The sequence below is a fragment of the Empidonax traillii genome, unplaced genomic scaffold, assembly GCF_003031625.1.
Source record: "Empidonax traillii isolate 1590-97213 ecotype Southwest subspecies unplaced genomic scaffold, ASM303162v1 scaffold456:size804173, whole genome shotgun sequence".
Lineage (NCBI taxonomy): Eukaryota > Metazoa > Chordata > Aves > Passeriformes > Tyrannidae > Empidonax > Empidonax traillii.
Window position 1 is genome coordinate 566,749 of NW_020955649.1, and position 25,860 is coordinate 592,608.

Here is a 25,860-nt window from a genome sequence, read left to right on the forward strand (position 1 = left end):
GGATATTCTTGGACACATAGAGGGTCTGTGGCTGCAGCATGTGCAGTGGGAGGGGGATGTGTGAGATAATTAGAGACAGGGAAATCCACTTTCTCCTCTCTCATGCATGTGATGGGATCAGTGAGCACAGCAGCGAGAAGTTTCTTGTTTCTCCCAGTGGTTCAGCTTTCTCCTTTTGTGAGTGGATGTGCTCCAAGATTTATGTGTTTCCACAGGGCTCTGCTCTCCAGAGGAACATGAATTCACTATATTTCTGTCTGCTCAATGTACTTTTGGGAAGCTTTAGTTTTCTGAGCCGGTAGCTAAGAATGAAAGCACAGACAAAGGAAATAACGTTAGGAATTGAGCGTGGAGCTAAGGAAACACAAACTTGATCTGCAGGGCTCCCAAATACCAGTAGTGAGAGAGTGATGTGAGAATTATTTGTTGAAAGGAAGAGAGCAATTCCTAACTATAATTTATTCTTTTAATTAATCTAGTTTTCTAAGTCAAGACTCATACCTTGAGGAAAGCAGGCAAGTTTGTGCCTCTCACAAAGCAACTTTCCCAAGTGCCTCACAGTTCACTTCTGGGGATTCCTGCAAGATAAACGTGGGGTAGTAAGCTAATCCCTACCTGGAGACATTTTGTGTCAGAGCATCTCAAGACAAACTCATCTTTCTTAAGGTGTACACACACGCTACGAGTGAATCCACTGCTCAAAAAAAAGGTATTAACCCAAATCTCATAATAGGCTCCAAAGGGTTTGTCCAACACTTACTCAAGATAACATACGACTCTTCTGGGAAGGAATACTTGTTGCAGAATGAAACTCACAGTGTCATAATGCCAGATGTACTGATCAGTCCTTCTACTCAACTAAAGTGGAGAAAGTGTGTAAGTCTACCTATAGACTTGGGAATGGTAAGAGATTACCACTGAGCAATTGCTTAATAATGAGATTCATTCTCATTGAGATTGTAAATTCAATATATATTTTCCTAATCCACATTTCATTCCAAAGGAGTCAACTGACCGTTCAGAATTAAAACAACAAGCTGGCAAAACATATCCCATGATTTTTTGTTCAGCATGGCTTAAGCTTATTGTTTCGGTTAAATATTTCTGATTTGGGCCGGGTTTTCATTTCATAATTTGCAACAGAAAACTGAAAGCAATCTCCCCCCAGCATTATTATTTGACTACAGAGCAAACAAGGGATTTGAATTGCTCCACTGTGGTGCTAAAAAATGGGTATAGGCTGGGATGTTACTACAGGCACCATTTTCAATACTTGCAAATGAAATGGATCTAGATTTTAGTTGAAACTTGGGTCAATCTGACAAGAGACAGGTAATCTTTGTGGCTTTAATAGGTAACTTTGGCCTACATTTCAAACAAATCTGAGGCAGCTCAAGCTTTGGATCTAAGTGGTTTCATATGTCTCTCAAGTGCAGGTCATTTTCCTTAAAATTCAATTGAGACTCTGAGTTTGCTCAATTCTTAAAGTCAGAGTTAAATTTAGGGGTATGAACCCATCTGGACAAAAACTGAAAGAAATATTGGCACAAACCTCAGCAAAATGAAACTGCCAAAACTTGAAACAGCTCTGATATATATATCTACTCAGAAAGAGAGTTTAATAAAAGTCAGTAGTTTGTCATCATCATTATCAGTTTAATCTGTTTTACTCAAAGTTTGAGAGAAAGGAAGTAACTTTAAGACACCTATGGCTTTATGAGCATTTTGACTAATTTAAGGAAAGCAGAAATTTAAAAATTTAAATTTTTGCTAAGCTTTTCTACGTGCTAAAACATAAATTAGGTCAAGAAAAATTAAGAAGCATTTGCAATGACAATAGAAAGAGGAGGGAAGAGAGAAGAGAGGATAAAAAGGACAAAAGAGACAGGAAAGGAGAAAAGCCTAACATTAAACAGACTTTGAAATCCATTAAAATACAAGTCATGAATGTCTGAACTGGAAGAATTTTGAGTGTAATGTTAAGTTTGGAGAAGTTTTATGGCTTGCATAGCTTAATTTGCTCATTATTTGAAGGGTGAGCTCAACCCATGGTAAAACATGAGACTGAACTGGGTTATTAATGTCACAAATTCTTTCTATTTCAAGGGGTTTTTTAAGGGTTAGGGAGCATTACTCATAAAATAATAATGCATAAAACAATACTATTTATCAAACATACAGAATTTCCCAAGTGCTCTAAATAACTCTTTACAATTAAAGTGGATTGCAGGGACTGCATAGACTGATAAAGTAGTGTATGTAACAAACAGCTCTAGCTGAGCTTTTATACCAAAAAAAAAAACCCACCCTGCTTGCAAAAATGTCTGTGTTATAATGTGACCATTGTTTCTCTGGCTAATTACTGCTGTCTATGCCAGTGGGAAGCCTTGCTGTAAAGCAGCAGGAGCGTACACCTCCCATCTGCATGGACTTTTTGGAGATCACATAGGACAAAAAAAGAGCTAGGGAAAAAACCATGCAAACGAAAACAAAGGTCTAGGTTTGTTTTTCTAGGAATGAAATCAGTGGAGTACATAATACACTCTCTATATTTGTTGGAGTATGCACTAACACATGAGTTACTAATCACGGGTAAGAGTGTCAATGTGATAACCGGCCTTATGTGCCTGGTGCCACTCAAAATAGCCCCTCTGAACCTTGGACCGTTTCCAAAGTGTTCAGAGAAAAATATGTTTTAACTTAAGCCATTTTCAGGTTATATTTTAAAAGTATTGTTCCATTTCATAGTGGAGTTACTCACATAGCCAAAACCTGGCAGATATCTCACGCGTAGTTTGGGAGGTAGAGGAGAAAATGAGTGACACCTTAGTGAAGTACAAGGAAAAGATACATATGGAGAAAAATTAAATTCCCATCATTGGAACCAGTAATATTTTAGAGATTGAGACATGTTTATTAGAACTTGGAAAGAGGTACCCCTATAGCAACAGAAAGAGTCACACACTTCTTGCTCCTGAAGCAGCAGCAGGGTTCCAATTTTACCTGTGTATTTGTAGTGTTTGCTCTCTACTGTTATTCTACATTAGTGCCTACAAAACAGCCAAAATAACTCCTTGGAATGAGCATTTCCCTGAACAGCCTTCATTGCAGTTGGAATTTGAGAGAAACTTTCCATGGAAAAATAAAGGGCAAGATTGAATCCTTTTAAAATGTAAATCTCACAGTAGGGAAATAAAAAAAGCTTTAAAGACTTCGGAATGAAAGTGACAGAAAAGCTGATCATTGAAATATAAGCCCTGTTTTTATGTTACTTGTATTCATTAAATTACATACAAAATATAATTTTGAGGGGAAAAACAGGAAGCTAATGATATTACAAGCCCATAGATTTTAAAAGCTGCCAATTAAAGGAGACACAAATCATCAGCTTTACAAATTTGTTTTGATTGCTTCCTGCTGACATCAACAGAATTGCTGACAGAAACTCTCTTGGGAAAAGGAATAGGACATACATAGAAGTACAGAAATTTAGCAAAATTCCTGAAGACCACAGAACATATTCATTTTAGAACTTAGCACATTTTTCTTGCACATGCATTAAACTCATATTTTATAGTTCATTATTAATTCAATCATCTCACTAGTTAATTTTTATCTATGCAAACTCCTGTAGGAATGTTCTTTTTCATAAAACCTAAAATTTTTCTTCTTTTTGATCCATAACATTTTACATTTCAAAAAATATTACAGGCAAATAGTAAGCGAAAAGTCTCTTAAAAGTTTCAAAATAGTACTTTTAATCTGCTAAAATTTTAAGCAAATCAAGTTTGGCAACCCAGATGATGTGGATAAGAGAAGACAGTCTTCAGAGACAATTAAATTCATCACCCCTTCATATGAACTTTGAAAGCCCACTGGAAATAATATTGGAAAAAATTACCCTATATTTTTCATAACAATCCTCTTGCTAAAGGTCTACCACAAATTTCAATGAAATGGTTTGAAAAGGCAGTGAGAAAAGAAAACTGTCCAAAGTACTTAGTAATTTGGGTCTTTGTCTATTTTTTTCCCCAATTTTTGGCTATCCTTATTTTATCCCAAGCAAGAAGAGGGAATAACCCCCAGCCCCCTATTTTTCATGGTTATTACAGCTGTACAGAGTTGTCATGAATATATCCTCTTACAAAAAGTTCACTTACTTCAAGATTAGCAGCGTTTTATTGAGTTAAAATGCCCAGTTACCCTGCACTAGCAGTCTTTTTCAAGGCTGATATGTTTATCCCACAATAGAGGGTGGTATAAGCCATACAAGTTCCCTGAATGATAAGTTCCCTGATAAAAGAATGAATATGTTATCTAATTGGCAAGCAGCAAATCAGTTCCCTGAACAGCTCTATGAGGTTGGATTAAGAGTTAAATTTTGAAAAAGCAATGGAAAGAGTTCTAGTCGAGTACTTAGTGCAGGAAGGAGATTCTAAAGGATAACTAAAGAAATAAGAGAATAAAAAAGTTAGTGAGGAGATGAAATACATACATCAAAGTAACAAAGGAGAAATGAGATAATTACTAAAGGGTAGAAGAACTGGAGAGCCTTGAGAGGCAAGAGCAACAACAGGGAACCTGGAAAATTGAGTGAAAGAAAGAAGGAAGTGAAACAATCAGAGACCCAGAAGGGGAGGGTTTTCATTTTTCATGGAAATGTACAGTGAAAATTGCAATTGTCCATCTAAATATAAACAGTCCTAAATGTGGCATTAACTGTGATAACAACGAATAAGTACTACAGTCAAAAGTGCAAGTGTCATTCATACCACTGCTGCTCTGCTTCATCTAGGTTAGATGTCTCAGAGAACTGTTTAAAATAATGTGAATGTCTATCTGTAGTTAAAATATATGAATATACATGGGTGTTTTTGATATATATGTATTTTTCTTTTAAATTGACCAAAAATGCTCTTTAAAGCATCTTTTTAACCTCATTGCCTGATCGGCAACGGCACTGTTTACAGCACACGGTGATGTTTGCTTGTTGCTTTCTCTGCAGGAGAAAGGGCCACGCAGAGGGCCAGCACTTTCTCCTCTGGCGTAACCTAGATTACATCTAAAAGCTCTGATCCAAACACTCTGACCACGAAGCAAGTGTGGATTTCAGATCACACTCAAAAAGAATCAATGCATTTTCTTCAGGAGGCTTTCAAACACTTTTGAGTACCCACCCAGGAATTTTGTACATAAGCCTTTGACCTATGTTTTACATGGAGAACACTGGGGAGACTTGCTTTTCACAAAAAAAAAAAAAAAAAAAAAAGACAGGCTTGACTTTATGGGTTCCTGTGGCAGTTGATGTCTACTGAATATACACAATACAAGGTATGGAACCTTTAACAAGTCTGATACCCTTAAAATTGATATTTTTTTCCTCTATGTTTTATTTTCTGCATTTCTTCACTGTGAGCAGAAATGATCTTGTCCCCAAAACTTTCATCTCTGTAATTAGATATTTTAGGCCTGTTCCAGCAGTATCTCAGCATATCAAACTGCAAATAAAAATCATGTATACTCCTTAAAGTTGATCAAAAGTGGCAACAGTGTGCTTGATGATGTGCTGAAAACCTAAATCAGCGCATTTTGCCCATCAGAAACATGCCACTCTGAGAACTTAACCTGCTTGAGATTTGTATTTGGGGGTGAACACATGAATCCTCACTTTTTGAGGAGACTTTCTCCACAAAGCCTCCCTCTCCTCTGTTCAGCTGCCTGTGACTGAAATTCGCAGGAAGAGAATACCTTGAGAGCATCATCCATCACATTTAACCACATTTGGTTAAAATTAAGCGATAGTGACAAGGCAGACAAACAGGATGCTCCAAGGAGCTTCATTTCCCCATGAAACAAGGCTGAAATGAGGAGATCCTTCTACATATGTGCTCATTGTTAGTGGAAGCCAACAAACACTAAGGCTGCAGACTAAACAGAAACAGCAATATGGAATATATCTCATCAGGCTTTGGCATATTTCTTGTCATTATTTTTAATCACTTTGCCCATTTCCCAGACATGATTTTAGGTTCTCTGTAGGCCATCAGCTCAGATATATTATCAATTATGGAATTAATCCCAGATCCACTGATGAGCTTGGCAAAAACACACAGATTTGAATTGATTTTAGAGGGCCTTACAACTCCATAAGAGTGCAATTAATATTTATGTTAATGTCTTTGCCTACTGTTAAAATAAGTCTTGTCATCTTCATTGGTAGATGACGCTGTTGTGGACACAAAAGTAATGGAAAATTTTTCCCAAGGGACACGGGTAAATTTCTCTATTTTTGTGGGTCTTTTTTTTTTTCCATGTGTTTCTTTAGAATCAAGAACGACTTCATTTTCTCCTATCACAATAAAAAGAGAGGGGAAATATATATATACACACCATAAATAGGCATAACTGATTTCTAGGCAAGGTGTCAAGTATTTATGGTTGACAAACATAGATTAAGGTAAAAAAACTCAGAAAACAAACAAACAAAAACAACCCAAACCAGATTAAAATGTATTTCTAGGTATATAATCTTATTTCAATGTGTTTTGTCTCGTGTCTTCTAATGTGCCAATCATTCAGGGAACCTAACATCATGATTTTTAGTCATCATATTGTTGACATTAATTAGACGAAATTATGCTCAAAAATATTAATGGCCTTTCATTTTTTGATACAAAAAAGATGATTTTTAACAGTTGCTCAGAAAGGCTGAATAGCTAACTAATAATTGCTTGCAATGTAAATTGAAGAAGTACAAAGTTTCCAGTTCTCCTGCTGAGCTCTCTCTGGGCATCCCACGGCAGCCACTACAGTCACTCTTTTAACCATACTTTAATGATATGCAGGAATTTTGGCTGATTTAATGGAGGTAGCTTATTCCATTTTATTTTTTCTTCTAATGTTGTTTTACTGTACCACATGCAATACATATTTTTCTTCTCCTCCAGCATTTGATATTCTAGTTAAATTAAAAAGAAATTAATTCCCATTGTGCCTAATTTTCAAAATGAAACTGAAGAAAAGTGCCGCTCCTTCCACACCCCCTTTATACTAATGGTGACTTGGGGGAATCACCACAGTAAAAATTGGGAAGTTTTCATGGAAAACAACAAATTCCCTCCCAAGTGTGTGGGATATGCAAAGAACCCTTGCAAGTGAGAAGAGCTTAGCAGAGATACAACCCTTTTTCACTGAAGAGATTCTTTCTGCTGCTTCACCAGATGATGATCAGCTCATGTATAGGAAAGTAGGTAATGGAAAAAAACCTTCATGTAGCATTCAGAACTACACACTTCTTCTCAGTCTATTCTTTTCTACAGGAGGATTTCCTGCTTGATTATGAAAAACAGCTAATATCCAGAAACTCAGCATCTTAATAGCACTCATTAATGTATAGATTTCTACCAAAAACCTCTGCTTTGTTTCCTCTTTCTTGGCTGAATTACACTTCACCTGTCTCTTCTGAATTTCATTTATTTTGATTAGAATCTATTTTCCCTATAAGAATTTCTTTTATGGAAGATACTTTTGCTTTGGTCATACTTCTTTATGCCTTCTAAGCTTTACTGGAGCATTTTTGTCATAGGATCCCAGACCCTGAGTTTCAAAGCTTAAATTATTTGGGAAACTTTCTTTATGTGTGTTTTTTGTTTGTTTGTTTGTTTTGTTTTGTTGGGTTTTGTTTGTTTGTTTTGGGTTTTGTATGTGGTTTTTTTTTTTTAATCAATTAAAAATGTAATTATTTCCTCATGTTTTCCTTTAACAAAATGAAACAGCATCCATGAAGTGAAGCCTTGAAGAGTCCAAGAACTTCTAAAAAATCCTTCTTTTAATTTCTTTGATTTTTTTTTTTCCTCTGCTACCTCTAGAATCTGAATTGCTGTTAGGTCACCTATGGAAGCCAAAAAAAAAGTCTCTGCTTTTTCTTTTTTCATCCATGGGAATGACAAATTCTTTTACTCCAACCAATAATTCACAGGTGGGAGTTTTAATTTCTGAACATCACCTTACTAAAATTAAAACTATTCTGCATGAAGGGAGAAATCTTTCAGTCAGTATCATATCTATCAAAGCTTAGATTTTTCCCTCACAAATTTCACTCCAAGTACATAAATCCCAATTCCTACTTGCTCAAGTATCACAAAATAAAGGGATTAAAATGGAGCCATAGAGAGCTGACTCGTTGTGCCCTTCACTCCCTTTTCTATCATCTGATGTGTGTACAAATGGAAAAAAGGGTCAGACATGACAGCTATTGGTAGTTGTACTCAAAGGCACAAAACAGCTTTCTAGCAGATATCTAAATCACTGAGATCAAAATAGTTTGAAGCATGAATTAATAAGAATTTTTCCCCCCTTCCTCCAGAGCAGATGAATAGTTTTTGCACAAGGGAGAGAATGTAAATTCTACAGCCCCTTCTCTCCCTCTTGTATTTGCTGGTTACAATGGACATACACATTTGGCATCTATTTGTGCTACAAAGACCAGAGATAGAAATTGTATACCTTGGTTAAAATAGTTCTTCAGATGGGTCTGTTTGTCTGGACACTCAGAGAAATGGCATATGGCTTACAGATTTTCTTCCTAATTTGTAGTGTAGTTCCTTTTCTAGCAGTTACACGGGAAAAATTCAGTTCACATCCACTTTACCAATACAACAAAAGGGTTTCAGCTACAGCACTACAGCACTTTCTGGCTTTATCCACATCAGGAATTATTTAAGAGAGGATATTCCCAAGTAATTTCATTAGTTCCTCTATCTAGATACAACTGAAGAGATACAGAGAGATGAAAAGCATTAATTTTTCCCAATTTTAAACTGAATTTTACTGTTGTGACTCTTAGACAGTCACTAATCGGAAAGCTGCTGAATATCAGTCTGTCAATAAAGCACACAAAAGTTTGATTCTGACCTTAATCACAAAATCACAGAATGGGTCAGGTTGGAAGGGGCCACAGTGGGTCATCTGGTCCAACCTCCCTGCTCAAACAGGGTCATCCCAGAGCACATGGCACAGGATTGTGCCCAGATGGCTCTTTAATATCTCTAGTGGGGGAGACTCCACACTTCTCTGGGCAATCTGGTATACTGTGTTCCAGTACACAGGCACCTGCACAGTAAAGAAGTTCTTCTCCATCTTCGTGTGGAACTTCTTGTGCATCAGTTTCTGCTCATTGCCCTTTATACATACACCTCCCCTTCAGCTACTGACAGACATTGTGTTCTCTCAGTCATCTCCTCCCAAGGTTGGAGAGTCCCAGCTCCCTCAGCCTGTCCTCATAAGAGAGATGCTCCAGTCCCTTCACCATCTTTGTCACCCCCCTCCGGACCTGCTCCAGGAGCTCCGTGTCTCTCTTGCACTGAGGAGCCCAGAACTGGACACAGCACTCCAGATGTGCCTCACTAGGGCTGAGCTGTGGGACAGGATCACCTCCCTAGACCTGCTAACAGTGCTCTTCCCAATGCACCCCAGGATTCCACTAGCCTTCCTGGCCACAAGGGCCCACTGCTGGCTCAAATCAGTTTACTTACTCCTGCCACATAGGTAAAAAAGGTTGACTGTACAATATGTATGTTGGAAAGTAGCAGCCCAATAGGAATGAAGTAATCTGGAGTTTATAGCATTTTTTGGCTGGATTTAGATTTTGAATCCAGATCAAGAAGCAATTCAATCTGAGTTTTGTTTCATTTTAACAGAAGTTTCAAGAGCTGGAGACAGGATAAACAGCTTATGGTTTTTTTGCTCATCCCTACTGAGTAGTGAAAAAAAAAAATCAAAAACAAGCCTAAACATAACAAAGCCCCAGATACCCCTTTTCTTTGAGACTGTGTGTTCTGGAATTCTTGACCCTCTTTAAATTGGTTCAGTTGCTTTTTTATGCAGCATATTCAAAAGAAAAGAGAGAAATATAAATTGCCTTGGTAGAAATAGAAAGTCTCAAAGTCAGAGGCCATTCATATCACTGCAATCTATTGAAGTGAATCTCATCAGGTTTAAGTTCTTGTTTTTAATCTCTCCTAATCAGCTTCACAAGCTAATATCTGCTTCTTTGAAATAAAAGAAGAAATAAAGAAAAAATAGAAAATAGGGGGAAAAAAACCCTACACTGAAGAATCTTAACAATTCATCAAATATGGCTCTTTGTCAAAGCCTTTATGTGCTGTAAACTTCTGCAAGAGTGATACACAGTCATCAATTCATGGTCCAAAAGCAAAAAAAAAAAAAAAAAAGAAAGCCTGGGAAGCTTTAGAAAAAGACATCATTAACTTGAGGAAAAGAAAAAGAAATAACTCATGCTATGTTAAGGGCATTAAAAAACTATTTTTTGATATCATAAGTAAATCATGTTATAATTACCATCAGTTAAAGCCTCAAATGACATTTTATTCTCCATCGAGAAAAGGACTCTTTCATTTTACGCTCTCTTTTTGTTTTATCTCCAAACCATGATCAAAAGCTGTATATCTGTCAACTTCAAACTATATCTATGAATTACAGTAAGAGAATTAAAATCACCACCCCTGGGAGTTTTTCAATGAGAAAGAGCAGATCAGAGAAGTAAAAGGGAAATACATGCACATACTTCCCAGGATTTCTGGCTTTAAATGTGCATAATAATTTAAGTTTTTAAATGCACAGAGAGTAGTAAATCATTGTGGTTTACTTAGAAGCGTTTTTAACTTCGAATACATGGGAATACAAGGCCTGCTACCTGTGTTTATCTGCAGATGCTGATAATTCTTGGGATGTGCAAGGAAAATGGAGTAATCATTTTACATTTTATGTATTGCATAGTATTGTACCTGTATGAATTAGGTGGTTGCTTTGAGCTGGCTATGAGACCCAAGTAAAGTCCTTATTAGTATAAGGATTTCAAAAAGGGTACAGAAAAAATGTTTGAAATATCTCTGAGCATGAAGAGCTAGGCAAGATCCTAGCTGGGTGTCATTGATTTTAAATAAGTCTTTAGCAGTTCATTCTAGGAAATCATTTCTATGCAGTGAGAGAGAAAGGACAACACTTGAATTTACTTCCCTAAAATTCCGTACCGACTTACTATCACGGAAGGGAGGACATTACAATGTTGTTTCGCAGATAGAAGTTACTCACATTTTTCACATGTACATTTTTTGTGGTTAAAAACTTTCTAAGTGCAGTTTCACTCCAGCCATAGGGATGGCTAGAAAACTGCATAAAGAATTTTCATGAGAAGGTAGACGTGGCTAATATAGGCCTGTGGCTACAAAGGGGACAGAACTTTTCTCTCCACAAGTTGCCACATGTAGCAGAAAAGGGACAACAGCTACAAGTTTTTAGAGAGGTTTTATCTTAATATAAGACTGATTTTTTTTTTTTCCAATAAGAACAATCATTCAGTGGAAAAACATATCCAGGAACATGACCTGAGTCTCCATCACTGGAGGGTCTCAAGATATAACTTTGGGTAGGGTGCTGGGTAATCTCATCTAGGCTCCCTTTCCCATGAAAGATAGGAGTGGAGGATCTTTTGAGATCCCTTCTAACCTGGGCTATTCTATGATTTTATGATGGGTGGTGTTTTGTGGAAAGGTGTGATTGACTTTTAATCTTCCTTTAGGAAGTAGCACTGAGATTCAACATCCCAGGTTGATTCCACAGGTAAATTAATTTTTCTGAGGTAAAAACTCTCTCAAAAAGATTTCCCCCCTCCTTCTCAAAACCAAATCCTAATTACACATTAACTCTAGTATGTCTCTCTGTTTATTACAAGTTAAATTTACAAGATAAAGGAAATAATGGAGAAGTTACCTCCCCCCCCCAGGTTAATGCTGAATAGAAGCTAAAGCCTCCCAAATTTTAGCATCTTCTGAATAAGCTTGAGTCAACTGAGTGATTTCTATAAAATTCTAAAATAGAAGCAACAGAAGTGATCTTTGAATTATTTTTGGTGGAAAATTTGAGAAGCTTGACCATAGATGCAGCAAAGCTGGTGGAGGTTTTATTCATGAAATGAGAAAAAGTGAAATGCATAAATCTGGGACAGTATTAAAACCCTCTAACAGCAGGAAACATAGTAATATTATTTTGAAGAAACATCACACAAAAAGGGTTAACAAACGTGGCCAAGATTTGTGGATTTCACAAAACTTTTATAAAGAAACTAGGCTAAAATACTCCAGCATTTTTAAAACTTTAAACCATTGTATCTTTACAGATGAACTGAACCAAACCATGCCTGCCTAATGTAAAACGTAAAATATATTTATATTTCAGAAAACACATCTCTGAACTTCCACATATTATCTGTAGCAGATGCTGCCTGTGTGATTGACCACGCTGTTCACATTTGGTTGGAGTGAACATTCACAAAAGGGTCTTTGTGTCACGTCAGAGACGCCACGCACACACAGAGCTGCACATTCTGAGCTACTCAAAAAAGTAGAGAATGAGGGTAGGAGGCAGAACAAGAAACACCAGTAGTGACTGGGAGAGAAATGTAAGGAATTAATACACGATTATTACTGCAGAGGCCTCTCAACTGAACCTGTCAAATGTGATTAGATGATGACTTAGATCTTGCACTGGGTTCACATTTGCCACCTTCAGTGGGTTGGTAGCTCATTCAGATCCCTCCATCTCACAGTGAGTGCATAACTCCTCTTTTAATGATGTCTCAGTGACAACAGATGAGGTTGAGAGCTTAATAAAAAGACAAGTGTTAACAGAAGTCTCCTCAAAACAGTGTTAGGGTAGAGCTAAACTCTGGCTGATATCTGAATGCTGTACCCAATATCACTGACTTCAAAAAGTAAAATACCAGACAAGAAATCTAGTGTTGTTCTGATGCAAAGCAGTTGCCTGTATAATAGTTACAAGTTTTTCATTATCATGCAGTCATCATCAAAGTATGTGCCTTGGCTTGGAAAAGCAGCCCACCAGCAAAATAAAAAAATAAATTAAAAAAAAAAAAAAAAAAAAAAAAAAAAAAAAAAAAAAAAAAAAAAAAAAAAAAAAAAAAAAGGAGAAAAAAACCCCTTTCCATTCCTCAAATGCAGTGTCTTTGTGGTTGTGTCCCTGGCTGTCAACACTTTCCTTCCCTACTGGAAGATTATTAGAAAAACAGGGTTCTGCAAGTGCCAGTGGCCTCAAGAACCTCATTATATCATAAGGATAACCCCAGAGTAAATACAAAACCTAAACACCGACCATACAGAGTTCTTTTTAGTCAGGGCATGCACACGTGTTCCAGCCAAGTCTACCAGCAGGTGAAGCTCGTATAGCAGTAAACAGCCAGAATTAAGAAAAGAGTAAGAAATCTGGCAGCTCTCATCAGTTTTTCTATGAAAATATAAATCCAAGGGAAGGGAGGGGAAAGGATATGGACACAGATTCACTCCCTCCATTCCCTTTTCTTCCTGCGCCTGAGCAGTTTTGTCTTCTGGAGGGATGGAAACTGAGACTCATGAGAGGTGAAGAAAGGGATGAAGATCGACTCACTGGAAGCTTTCCTCATGAGATAATGAAAGGTCTTGTGGTCATATCTTAACCCCATCCCTTTAGAAAAAAGCTTAGAATGCTTTTATGCTTTTTGCTCTTGGACTAAAAGCCTACAGCTGTTTTGAAGCTTGACATAGTTCTAGCATATAATTAATACCATTTCCATTTAACTCACCAGTTAAATCTTAAACAGAATGCACAAGCTGTGACATATTACTGAAAAGAAGCAATGCATATTGGACAATTGACTTGGTGGTGGCCTTTAATGCTGTGCCCTGGTGGTGTGGTGTCTGTGGTTGCCATTTTTCATTGGAGAAATGTCAAACAGTTCATGGGCCTGGCAAACATAACTATCACAGGCAGTCCTGCTTCTGCTGGCTTTCATCTTGTGACATGGTTGCATTTCCTTACAGACTCTCCATAGATTTATAGGCATATATGCAACTTACACTCTGCATAAATACATATCTATTTTTATAGAAATATTTGTTAGTATATAGAGCAGGTCTGGTCACTGTCTGGCACAGCATAGAATGTTTTGGGTTGGAAGGGACCTTAAACATATCTAGTCCAATCTCCCTGCCATGGGCAGGAGCACTTTCCACTAAACTAGGTGGAAAGTTGGTCAAAGCCCCCATCCAGCCTGTCCCTGGACACTTCCAGGGATGTGTAGCTTAACTCTACTAGATAGCCAAGAAACAGGTAAATCAGAGTGCTCCAAAACAAGCTGGTTGTAATCTACCTTGGCTATCTGCATTACTGGAAGTCAGTTCTGTCACTGCAGTGTGGGTATGCTCTTCAAATGACAGATTCACAAATGTGCAACTTATGTCTTATATGAATTCATCAGTATTTGGCAAAACTGTTTCTGTGATCATTTCTGCCTCTAAATTCTTTCTTTAGCATTTTAATGGAAAACAGATATGTAAAGGAAAACAAGCATAAGTAAAATGTTGAATAACTATTACATTTTTTTTGATCAGTATTTCCACAATTCTAGTCAACCAGCTTATCTGTAAATTTCTCTATTTGTATCACAATTAAGGTTTCTCCAGTGAAAGTTGTTTCCAGCAGAAGTCCTGGTTGGTACAGATTAGAAATATCACTTCATGTTAAAGTAGTCAGTTCTCACTAACAGCAATCAAACAGCTGGCACAGGCTGTATTACTGGTAGGCAAATTTGTAACTCCTTAGCTAAAAGCAGCAACAAACCAGAACATCCTACTCAAAACAGGAGAGATAAAATATGCATCAGCAGTAGCTGCCACACAGGGAAATTTTAAGAAACATAGTGAGGAAAGTTTATTGAATCCTACTGTTTCTATTGGCTTTTTTATTGTGAATGTACTATTTGAGAGAATTTTTCCTCTTTCCAAATCTTGGATGGGGGTATGAGAGTGACTGGGTCTTGCCCAGAATGCAATCACTTTATACAAGTACTGCTCCGAGCTATTTTACTCCCCTTATGTTCTTTCCATCAACTGGCTATAATGTGGCTGGTTGGCTTTGACTTGGGATTATTAGTTTTGAAAGCCTTGAAGGTGTTGGGCCTGGCTGAATTTTAGACACCGAGTAACAGTACCTGCTCTTTCAAGAATCTGCTTTCACTTCTGAAATTGGCAGGTGAGAGTATTTTAAACTGTGGGGGGCACTACAATTCCCCTTAAAAATCCTTTTACTTATTCCCTTCTAACTTTTAAAACCTACCTTTATATCTTTTCTTTAATTTCCAAAGGTGTTCTCAGATTGACTACTGTTGGCTCTGTATTATTATTCCTCTCTCCAGTCATTTTTATTATTTTTCTTACCGGATTCCTTACTCTGTGTTTGTGTTTATATCTTGAGAACCTGGCATTACATTTTGCTTTTACTGTTTATAAACTTATACAACGTTTGTTCTGTTGTACATTATCATGAAGAGAGAGCAAATATGGTATGCTGAAAATAATATTGGGATTAGGTAATTGGGGATTTTTCAATATTGCCTTCTCTCTTGGGTCCCAATATAAATCTGCGTTATTTCAAACACGAATTATTGAAAGTCTTCAAACAGGAATGCTTGTGTGAGGCTTGAGAAGTGACCTCCTTTGCTTCTTTGCTGCCACAGTCAGGAAATGCCTTACTGAACAACACAGCCAACATAACTGCATTATTTTAAAGTATATTGGTCTTTAGTATGAGGCCAATACTGAAAGAATGACAAATGTCTTTCAAATTGTTTATGGACGCCTGTTGCACACAATGGCATTCCTGACTCTTGAGCTCCAAATAGATATTTTTGATTGGTACTGGGTGCAAGCTGGAGTAGAATTTGAAACAAATGGTTTTCCGCAGGGAAATGAGCTGAAAAGACAGTGTTTGTGATGGCAGCCCCAACATCTGGGAAAGCACACACTGGTTAGATAGTTTTACATGAAACAGGGAATATGTAGGCTTTTTGTTAGTTTTTTGTTTTGGGTTTTTTTTTTTCCTTCTGTGGCAAAAGGTCTGACTAAAATTTTTGTATTGGGAAGCTTTTTATTACTTGATACAAATTTACAAAACTTAACATTAAACTGATGAATGATAGAAATATTGTTTGGAAGGGACTGCTGGGCATCATCTACTCCAACCTCCTGTCCTAAACAGGACTAAAACCAACCCTAAACTGAGTCAGTTGTGTCTTTGTCCAAGCAAGCCTCATAAACCTCAGACAAAGGTGAGTCTGAACAACCACCAGTGGAGACAGCAGCTAACACCCACAAGAGCTTAAAAAAACATAGCAAATTTAAAAGAAAACAAACCCACCCAACAACTTTCAGAGCATTTTCAGGAAATGGGACGTTTGTTACGACATTGTTCTCTCCACCCCCTTAACCTCTGGGAAATGCCTTCTTTTTTACTGGAGACCACAGCTTTTTTTCTGGTGTGCCACCATTTTGTCACCAAGAAAAGAATGCAGCAGCAGCACAAAGCGGTTACTACTGTTTTATTAAATAGGGATCCTCAAAAATTCCAGCTGCTGCCCATGTGTTCCAACTTTTTATGTCCAAACTCATTCTCATTTTAAGAAATGCTGAGCACACATGTGAGTACATGCTCTTGCAAGTCCCCAGGCTTTATATTTGCATTGTGAATAAACCCTCAACATGTGACTTGATGCTGAAAGATCTGTTGAACATGCCCCCTTTCACCTCATAATTGCTGCATAATTTTTTTTTCTTTTCTAAAAATGAATCTGACTTTAGAAAAAGATGATCATTAGAGTATTTTACTTGAGAGTTATCTAGCATAGATAATCTGTGGAGATAAATGAGGAGCTAGAGATTTCAGTCTGTAATCGTAGTAATTTGAAGGGGAAAGGATTTTGCCCTGGCATCTGTAGCAATGCAGGATTGGAATTCAAAGGGAATGGTGGAGGGCAAGCAGGGCTTTGCTAAGAAAAGCTGCCAAGATTTTCACAGAGCATTTGGAGTAATGGTTAAAACCCAGCAGGCATGACATTAAACCTAATGTCTAGTTAGTATTGCTTCTGAATGCTGACAACTGCTATCCCCCAGGAGTCACATGGTAATTTTTTTATCCTAGTTAACTTCAGTGGAATTTGGAGGAGATATTTTATAAGGAGATTTGATCCACTTGCTAGTTTAACTTTTCTAAATCCACCTAAAGTCACAAACTCCCTTACTTTGATACTGCCTCCCCAATAGCAGGAGGACAACATAACTTTGGAAGTTATGTTGTTTTGATTTTTGTATAAATACTATGCTGTAGATAACAGATATTTTAAAGGCAACCTCAAGGAAGTGGAAACAAACCACTGAGGTATGAGAACCTCCATCTGAGGAGCTGAACTGTAATTCAACACACTATCAGTCATAATTACAGAAATTGTTCATTCAATTCCTTAACCTATTGCTTAAATAGGAGAGCCTACTTAAATCTCATGCTTACATATACTCCATGAAGTCATGTATATTAAAGCACATCAAAGAAAGAACTGAGACACTAAGATATGGAGTCATCTGCAGGCCTTGATGACTGGAGCAAACACGGCTCCAGGCAACTTCAGTACCAAAATAAACTATTGCTTTTAGTACCCCAAGGAATACGTAAGAAATATAAATACATATGTATAAATAAGGAAGGGAAAACATATAGTGCCACACTTGTGCAATCCATTTACTTGCCAGCTTTCCAATACAGTAACAAGCAACCAGTATGATTGGAGTAGGACTAAACTAGGCACTCAGTACTAACAGGGCTTCCAAAATAAGGGAGGTAGAAGTCGATTTCTCCAGAGAATAAAGAAATTGAGGAAGAAGGCTGCATTCATAAAAGTGACAACTGCACAAAAAGAGTTTCCCATTTGTCTTGTGAAAATTACTTAAAAGTAAGGACAATATTCTTCCTGCAAGTTGCAATACTAGCCTTGAGAAGGAGTTGGTTAGTAAATGCAGCAAAATTCTTCAGAAAGCTATTTAAAGATCTGTTTCCATATTACTGATATCTTGTTTATGTACCAAAGACTGAGGCATTATGGTTAAACTGAGTACTTCAAAAGATATATTGAAATACTTCATACTGCATTATTTTCAACAGGATAAAGTTGAGTCTTGGTTTTTTACAAGGAAAATTTATTTTAAGAAGAAAAAAGAGGGAGAGACATCCCTTTGATTAACACTAGTAAGACTAAAACTAGGCCAAAATTCTGTCATTCTGGGATAGTAGCAGGGTTGGAAAGGATTGAAATACAATATTTTCTGAGGAGAAATCCAAAGCATTTATACAAATGGCTGGGTTTGGTTTTCAGTCTTAGAGTGAGGTTTCAAGCAAAGGCACTGGATTTCTGTTGCAGCACGATCCTGTTGCTGGAGCCCCTTGGGACAGTGACAATGCTGTAAGACTCAGGATATTTCTCAGCTCCTGATTATCCACCAGCCATTTTTTAACTCCCAGCTGTGATGGGACAAGGTTACAAGCGCACAATGACAAGGGATGACAGCCTGGAGGGAGTTTGGGCATTTACCAGCCCTAATGGGGGACTCACCAGTTCCTCTCAACGTGGCCTAAAAGTCTAAGCAAACTTGGGTGTTAACACCTCAATTAATAATTGAAGGAACAGCTAAGATCCCTCATACATATGAGTCTTGGTGAGGTCAGCTTTGGATAAGGCATAATGAAGACCAGCCACTTAAAACAGCTCCTTCTACTCCATCCTGAATCATTGCTTATGCTGGAAAGGGAAGTTATCTTCTTCTCTGTGTACTCCTGACCTTGTCACGCTGAGGAGCCAGAAGTAATATCTAAATGCAGTGTAAACTTTTGGTATGTTAACTAGAACTGAAATAATTTAATGCGGATGCAATGCAAGGACTTTTCATCTTCTCATTATTTGCCAGAGAGATTTGTATAGTACGTGACTGCTTGTCTGCCAAAACAATATGCACCTCTGACAGAAATCACATTACATTTTGTGTCTTTTTTCACGTGGACTGACAAATATATACTTTTTCTGTAGCAGAAAAAAACCCCAAAACATTGCTTTTTCTGTAGCAGGAAAAAATTAGGTTGGTCAGTATTTTTTAAAAACTGGAGAGTGCTCCATATCTGTTTTCATATTTTTTTTTTTTTTCCCCCCTAGCAACTTCCACACCTCTGCTGACTTGCAAGCCTGGCTATTTCTGTAATTGAATTCAACTTACAAGCTGAGGTAAATATTTTTGTTTAAAAAGAGGAGAATCCTAGACACTTGCTAACATTTTAAGGGTTGATTTCCTTGAGAAATCTCCCTCTGAAAAACATGTTTTTCAACCAAATGTAATATAAAAGAGTAGTTTGTTTGGTTGTTTGTTTTTGGGGGGGGAGGATTACCTCTTCAGTCCTGAAGCATTGTCAGCAGGTGCACCACTTGCATTTGTCACACAGGACTCCCTTTGTACATTTGTGCAGGTTTGTTTAGTCTTATGATGGGACAGAGGAGTCTTAATTCCTCCTGTTTTCCTGATGTGCTCTGAAGAAGGGCCTGATCAATGAGCAACTCTTTAGGTCTCTAGAAGGGAAATCCCTCTAAAACAGATCATATCAGAAAACACAGGGTTGCTGTTAACCCCAGCAAGTTCTCAGAGATTTGGCTGACATCCTCACATTCCAAAACTCTTTTAGGAATTTTTTCTCTCTTCCCCTGCAGAGTAATCATGTGTTTAGGAGACCCCTCATATGAACCAGATGAATAGACACAATTGACAGATCTTTATTTATTTATCAGAGAAAATAAAAAACATAGAAAAAGAGGGGCCAATAAAAGAAAGCTTAGAAAATAGTAAAAAAATTAATTGAATGAAGAATCTGGGAAGAACTGCCAGACATCCAAAAGAGGTTTGACAAGAAAGAGGGAGGGTGCACAAACACACGCATGTGTAATTTATATTGGCAGAGGAAATATTCCTGCAGTGCACATCAGACATCTGTTTGCATCTCTCAAACTTATTGCACTATCTTAATTTTCAAGCTTCTAGCTTGGAGGGAGTGAGAGATATATCGCCATCTTTTTTATTTTTTACTTCTCTAATTGGGAACCACTTTTCTCTTCCTTTTTTAAGTGATTTAGTGCTCAAGTGACAGCAAAGACGAAGTGCAGTCTTGAAGAGAAAAGCTCTGACAATCGGTTGTTGTTGGCTTCATTCTTCCTGCTGTACAGGAGTTTAACTAATGAATACAGTTCTCCTGCTCTTGGAATAACAAATTTAACATGAGAAAATTGCTCGGGGAACTTACAAGCCAGAGTTACAATGTACAAGGAAAAAGACTAACAGGAACCTAAATGAACATGGTAATCATTAAATGATCCCTTCTTTGAGGGTTTATATTGGAAAGCCTTAACTGGCTTAGATATTTGAGCCAAGTGCCTTTAGCATAAAACTCTCTGGTGAGTGTGAGGAAGCTGCTGGTTTACTGCAGAGTCAATCCCTTGAGAGAAGGTAAGATGTAAAGAAAAGTGGTTTTTTTCAAATATTCCTGAAGTAAGTTTCATAACAGACCTGAAGATGTAGCAAAGTTATTGTTCCCACTTGGCAGATTTGGAACCTAAACCACTAAGCAATGAGATCATTTCTATGAGATCAGCCCTTGCCATCTTACCTTGGAGCCCTAGCAGACAACTTCATCCCCACAATTATTCTTCAAGGGAAGATGATATCATCTCCCCCCTTTATAGCTGGAGAACTGATGCCCAAAAGATTTAGCAACTTGTTGGAGATAATACAAATATTCCTTGACAGTTTTAGAAACTGGAACCAGATCTGCCAAGCCTCAGACTGATACTTTAAACACATGCCCATCCTAGTTCCTGTCCTTTTGCCTGTTACTTAAGCCAATTTTACCTGATTTGGCTTTGAAATATTGACATACAGAACACAGTCTTGCATTAGTTTTGAGGTAAGGAGCAGTAACAAATATGGCTGGTTGGATAGAAACCAGCAAAGGCTGTGACAGTCCAGAGCAGAGATGTGCATGAAGCAGCAGAATTTCAGCAGAATTTTGGAAGAGGCATGCCCTATAGCTGCACACCAAAGGTACTATATACCAGTGTTCTGATAAGACAGGCCTGACTGCTGCTAGAAAGAAAAAAAGTACATATGATGCCAAAGAGAATCTCCGTAACACACCTTGTAGACAAGCCAACAAACAAACAAACAACTTGAAAGGACACAAGCCGAAATCAAAAAACCTATCACAACAAAACCAGCATGCTGGAGGAAACAATCTCTCTCTCCCTCCCTCTCCATGAACTCAAAGGCTCTCTGGGAAGTTGCCTTTATATCCCAGTCAACAAATGTAGAAAATCATAAAGATGTCTTAATTGAAAAAATAAATTACTCACAGCAAGTCTGGGCTATTTCAATCCAAACAACAAAGCAGTTCAGTTTATTTAGGGAAGATGGATTAGTGGAGAAAATTGTTATCAAACCACAAAATGACTAACCAGGGACATCCCTACTAAGAGATTTACTTTCCCAGCACAATGGCTCAGATCGTTAGTTCTGGTTTTTATGCTCACAGACCAGTGCAAAGTTAGGATAAGGCACTTCAATTCCTCTCTAATTCTGCTGCTGTCCTATAGTCCTGTGTATTGCCAGGGAACTCTCTACGTAATCCCCGGGCCACTGCAGCACCCAGGGTGACCAAGGAGTAGGAATTTCCTGGCCACACTACTTTCTTTCCTGGTCACATTCCTGGTGTTGTAGCAGTGATGAAAAACATGTGCTGAGGTTGTTTGCCTAAGACCAGAAAAGACCCACTGAAACATGGTTGAGCTGGATGAATAAACACTGTTGGTGCAATTGTTTTCTAAACTTTCAAAAGCAGTGAAGGAATTTTTTGCCATCTTACATAAAAACTGTGGGAAACAAACAAACAAACAAATTAAAAAACAACCAAAATGAATGAGAAGCAGGTACAAGGGGATATTCAGAAGTCTTTCAGACTTTTTGAAGTATACCTTCTCATGCTTTCTGAGAGAAGAGAATATCTATTCCTCTGGAGAAAAAAAAAAAAAAAAACAAACAGTTTCTGAAGGGATGATTTTGAAACTCTCTTTATTCTTATACAGTTTGACAACTGGAATTTGGTGGCTAGCATTTCTTACCAACAAACAAAATGCAACTAATTTTTTGAAATGCTGTGGAATTATCATTCCTATTTACTGATTAGTTTCCATTAAATACTGTGAGCAACAAAATAAAATCTGGGGGAAATTATATAAGTTGAATAGAGCCTATATTGCAATCTGTGGTAAATTCACATCAAGCCTAAATCTAACTTGTGGATTCATTACCAGTTCATCGTGCAAACAAAAAACTATGCAATGATATGCTGCCCTTTTACTGCACTTCACAAAATATGTGATGAAAAGCACAGGGTGAAAATATGTTTATGATACTACTCCACATAATCCACATGAACGACTAATACAAGTATCCATAAAAATGAAGGTCAGAAGAGAACTGTTTCCCAGAGTAATTTGTCTGGCATTAACTGACCCAGGACAACAGATGATTATTCAGTGTGCTGCCTCATGTAAAATTCAACTATTTCCCAAAACACAGGAGAAAAAAAAAATAAATAAAAACAATATGAGGAAGCAATTGATATTATCATTCCCCCATTGTTCTCTACCATGTAAACCAAAATAACTCGAAGGACAGTACTAAATCCCCTGATAAAATACCAAGAAGACATAAGCCTCCAAAAAGCTTTTCGTTAAAAGAGATAAAAACTAGAAAATATCAAGAGTACCACACAGTTTATTTTCCCAGAAACAATTTTGGCACTTAGGAAATTGGTGGCTTCATACACAGGCCATGTCAAAAACATACTCGCTAGAAGCAGTTCCACTAAGCCCAGGATGAGATATGTGCACAAATATTTCTTCTTTGCCTATGCCTTTCTTTCCCCATGAAGAAAACCAGGGATCTGAAGGAGGGATCTGAAGAGCTGGGGCTGGACCTCCAGCAGCACGTAGGACCTCAGGACATCAAGGGACATGCACCCACCATGTACTCTGAGACAGGCACCCACCTCTCAAAGACGTTTACAAAAACAGAGAAACAGAGCATTAGATCATCCTGCCATGGTACCTCCTTTGGCCCCCAATTTGCCCCTAGAAAAATGAAGCAGGGCACACTTTTTCATCTCTAAAGAGAAAGCTAAACAGGTTCCAAGGCAGCTGGGAGAGAGCCAAACCTGAATCTGAAATGGGCAACCTGTGATGCCCTCAGTGTAGCCAAGGGCACAGATGTGCTATAGCGAAAACCACAGAGCCTGCGTCCTGCCAGGGCAAACAGGATTTGTGACAAGACTTATCATTTCTCTGTTATGATCTAGTCCTGCAGGCATTTCAGTTTAATACAAAGTAAGCGCTTGTGATGATTAAGGGAAATGTACAGTTGGATCACTTTGTTGTTCGGTGGCCAGTCATAACACAAAATCTGCTGGTTAGTGCAGAAACACAGCGTTTCAGGCTACGTGTGGTTATTGTCTGCTCCAGCATCTGGGTTGATGCAGGGAGCTCTTTGACATGGACCAACAGTGCTGCTCTACACCTTTATTAGCCCCCTTCTCACTGCTGCCACCAGCATTGCATGTTTATCTCCACAGAAAGAGTTTATGTGCTTAAAGGAAACACAAGAATTTATCAACAAATTTTGCATAAACCACTGTTGTCTGTTATCATCCAGACACTGAGCACATCCCTGCCCCTGGGGATGGCCCTGGCACACCCCATGCGAGGATAGGGGTCAATCTCCTTGCGGCATAAGCCCCTTCAGCTGCTGCAGTGGGATTTCACATCCAGGACCCCCCAAAACCCCTTGCTCTGGCTGTCTCCCACTTCCTTCCCAACTCCTGCCCTTCCAAAGCTGATAGTGCACATTTGCTCTGTGCTGTTTGTTTATCCCTCCCCCTGTAGAAGCAAGCTGCAGGACCTACAGTACAAACATCTGATTTAAATAAGAATCCAGAAAGGAGGCTGGAAAACTGGCATCGATGTCCACACAAGAGCAAGCTCCGAGGCAGAAAACAGGCAGTGTCGCTGGGTTTCAGCCTGTGCTGCCTAATCAAAACCAGGAAACTGGGAATCTCAGCAAACACTGCTCTGCATACTGTCCTCATTTCTGAGCCATTTCCAATGGCATGCCCAAATCCACTTGCCCAGTAATGCTGCCCTAAGCAGTGCCATCACAGTGACTTTTTTAAAGAACAAGGCACTTGGCAGACTTATTTCACAACCTCATAATGATACATAAATGAAGCAGGGCACACTTTTTGGTCTCTGGCTGTTTCCACTTGTGATGCAGCTGTCAAGAAAAGCCTGTGCACTTGGGTGGATGAGGGGGATGATGAAAGGAAACATTTCCCCTTAGCAACACAATTACTACTTAATTGTATTCAGAGCTATAATTTCCATTTGTACATACATGCAAATAAAAATATATGTAGCAAATACTCGGGAGCATATAGGTAGAGAGGGAAAAGGAGAAATTTGAGATGCACTTTAAAAGTAACTTTTAACACTTCTGAGAATTCAAGTTGAAAAAACAATAGAAGGGATATCTACAGCTCACAGTTGACAAATGGATTTTTTTTAGATTGAATTAATGCTCTGCTTACCTATTCACTGTCTGTACAGCCTCCAGAAAAAACACAGAAGGGACAGAACTCCAGATTTTGCTATGATAATCCTAACACGATTCTTCTGCTTTCCTCCGGCTTTTCCTTTTGTATTTTTAAAGAGCTTTTACATTATTATTGCTCTGACCTTCTTATTCTTGGTTTGGGCCCCACTTTGAAGTTCTTCTTCTTATTTCCCCTCTGAGTACCTTCAATGAAAACACACTCGTTTCTCTGCTGCCACTTTCAAATATTACATCAGGAGAGCTGGGTTGGGTGACCCTTAATTACAGGTGCTCCTCTAAGTACATAATGAATTCCACCTGAGATGTTTCGGTTCTTAATTATGCTCCCACCTTCCGTTATCATCTGCTAGCGGGTATTTCTGGGTATGACAAAAGACTCCTCCAATGCTCGGTAATAGCATAATATAAAAAAGACAACTTGTTGAGTACTGTGTGCAGAATTCATAGAACCATAGAATCACAGAATGGTTTGGGTTGGAAGGGACCTTAAAGATCATCTGGTTCCAAGTCCCCTGCTGTGGACAGGGACACTTTCCACTAGACCAGGTTGCTCCAAGCCCCATCCAATTGACCTTGAATACTTTCAGGGACGGGACATACATAGTTTCTCTGGGCAATACCTGTCATTTATGGGTAGGAACTGTACCCTGGAGATTCAGCCCTGTGACTCCCTGTCTGTGCTCCTGGGAATCATAGAATAACCTGACTTGGAAGGGACCCACAAGGATCACTCCTTGGCTGCTCTGTGACTGTGCTACCCATGTGCAATAAATGAGAAACAGTTTGGATAGATCACAAATATACCTATTGATTTTCCTCTTTGTGGCTGGTGAAATAATTTAAGCCTCATGTAACACCTTGTTTCACTGAAACAGGAGCTAACACTTTGAGATGGTGATAGATGATAACCTTTTACATGTAAATGTATACTTAACCCACAGCCCTCACCACCAAATCGGTGTGTTTTCGTACCACTTCCCCCTTGGGAAGAGCTTTGTCTCAGTAAAAGCTTTTCTTATGGGGAAAAATAATAATAAAAAAAAGGCATTTGGAAAATTTTGGGTAACTATTCATTTATGTTCTAGAAATACCTGGCCAGTCTAGGTGTTGATGGTGCCCAGGAGTTAAGAGGTATGTGTTAATATCACTGAACTCACTGGAAGTTATTTTTGCGAGTAGAAGAGGAATTCAGACTTAGAAAGGCAGA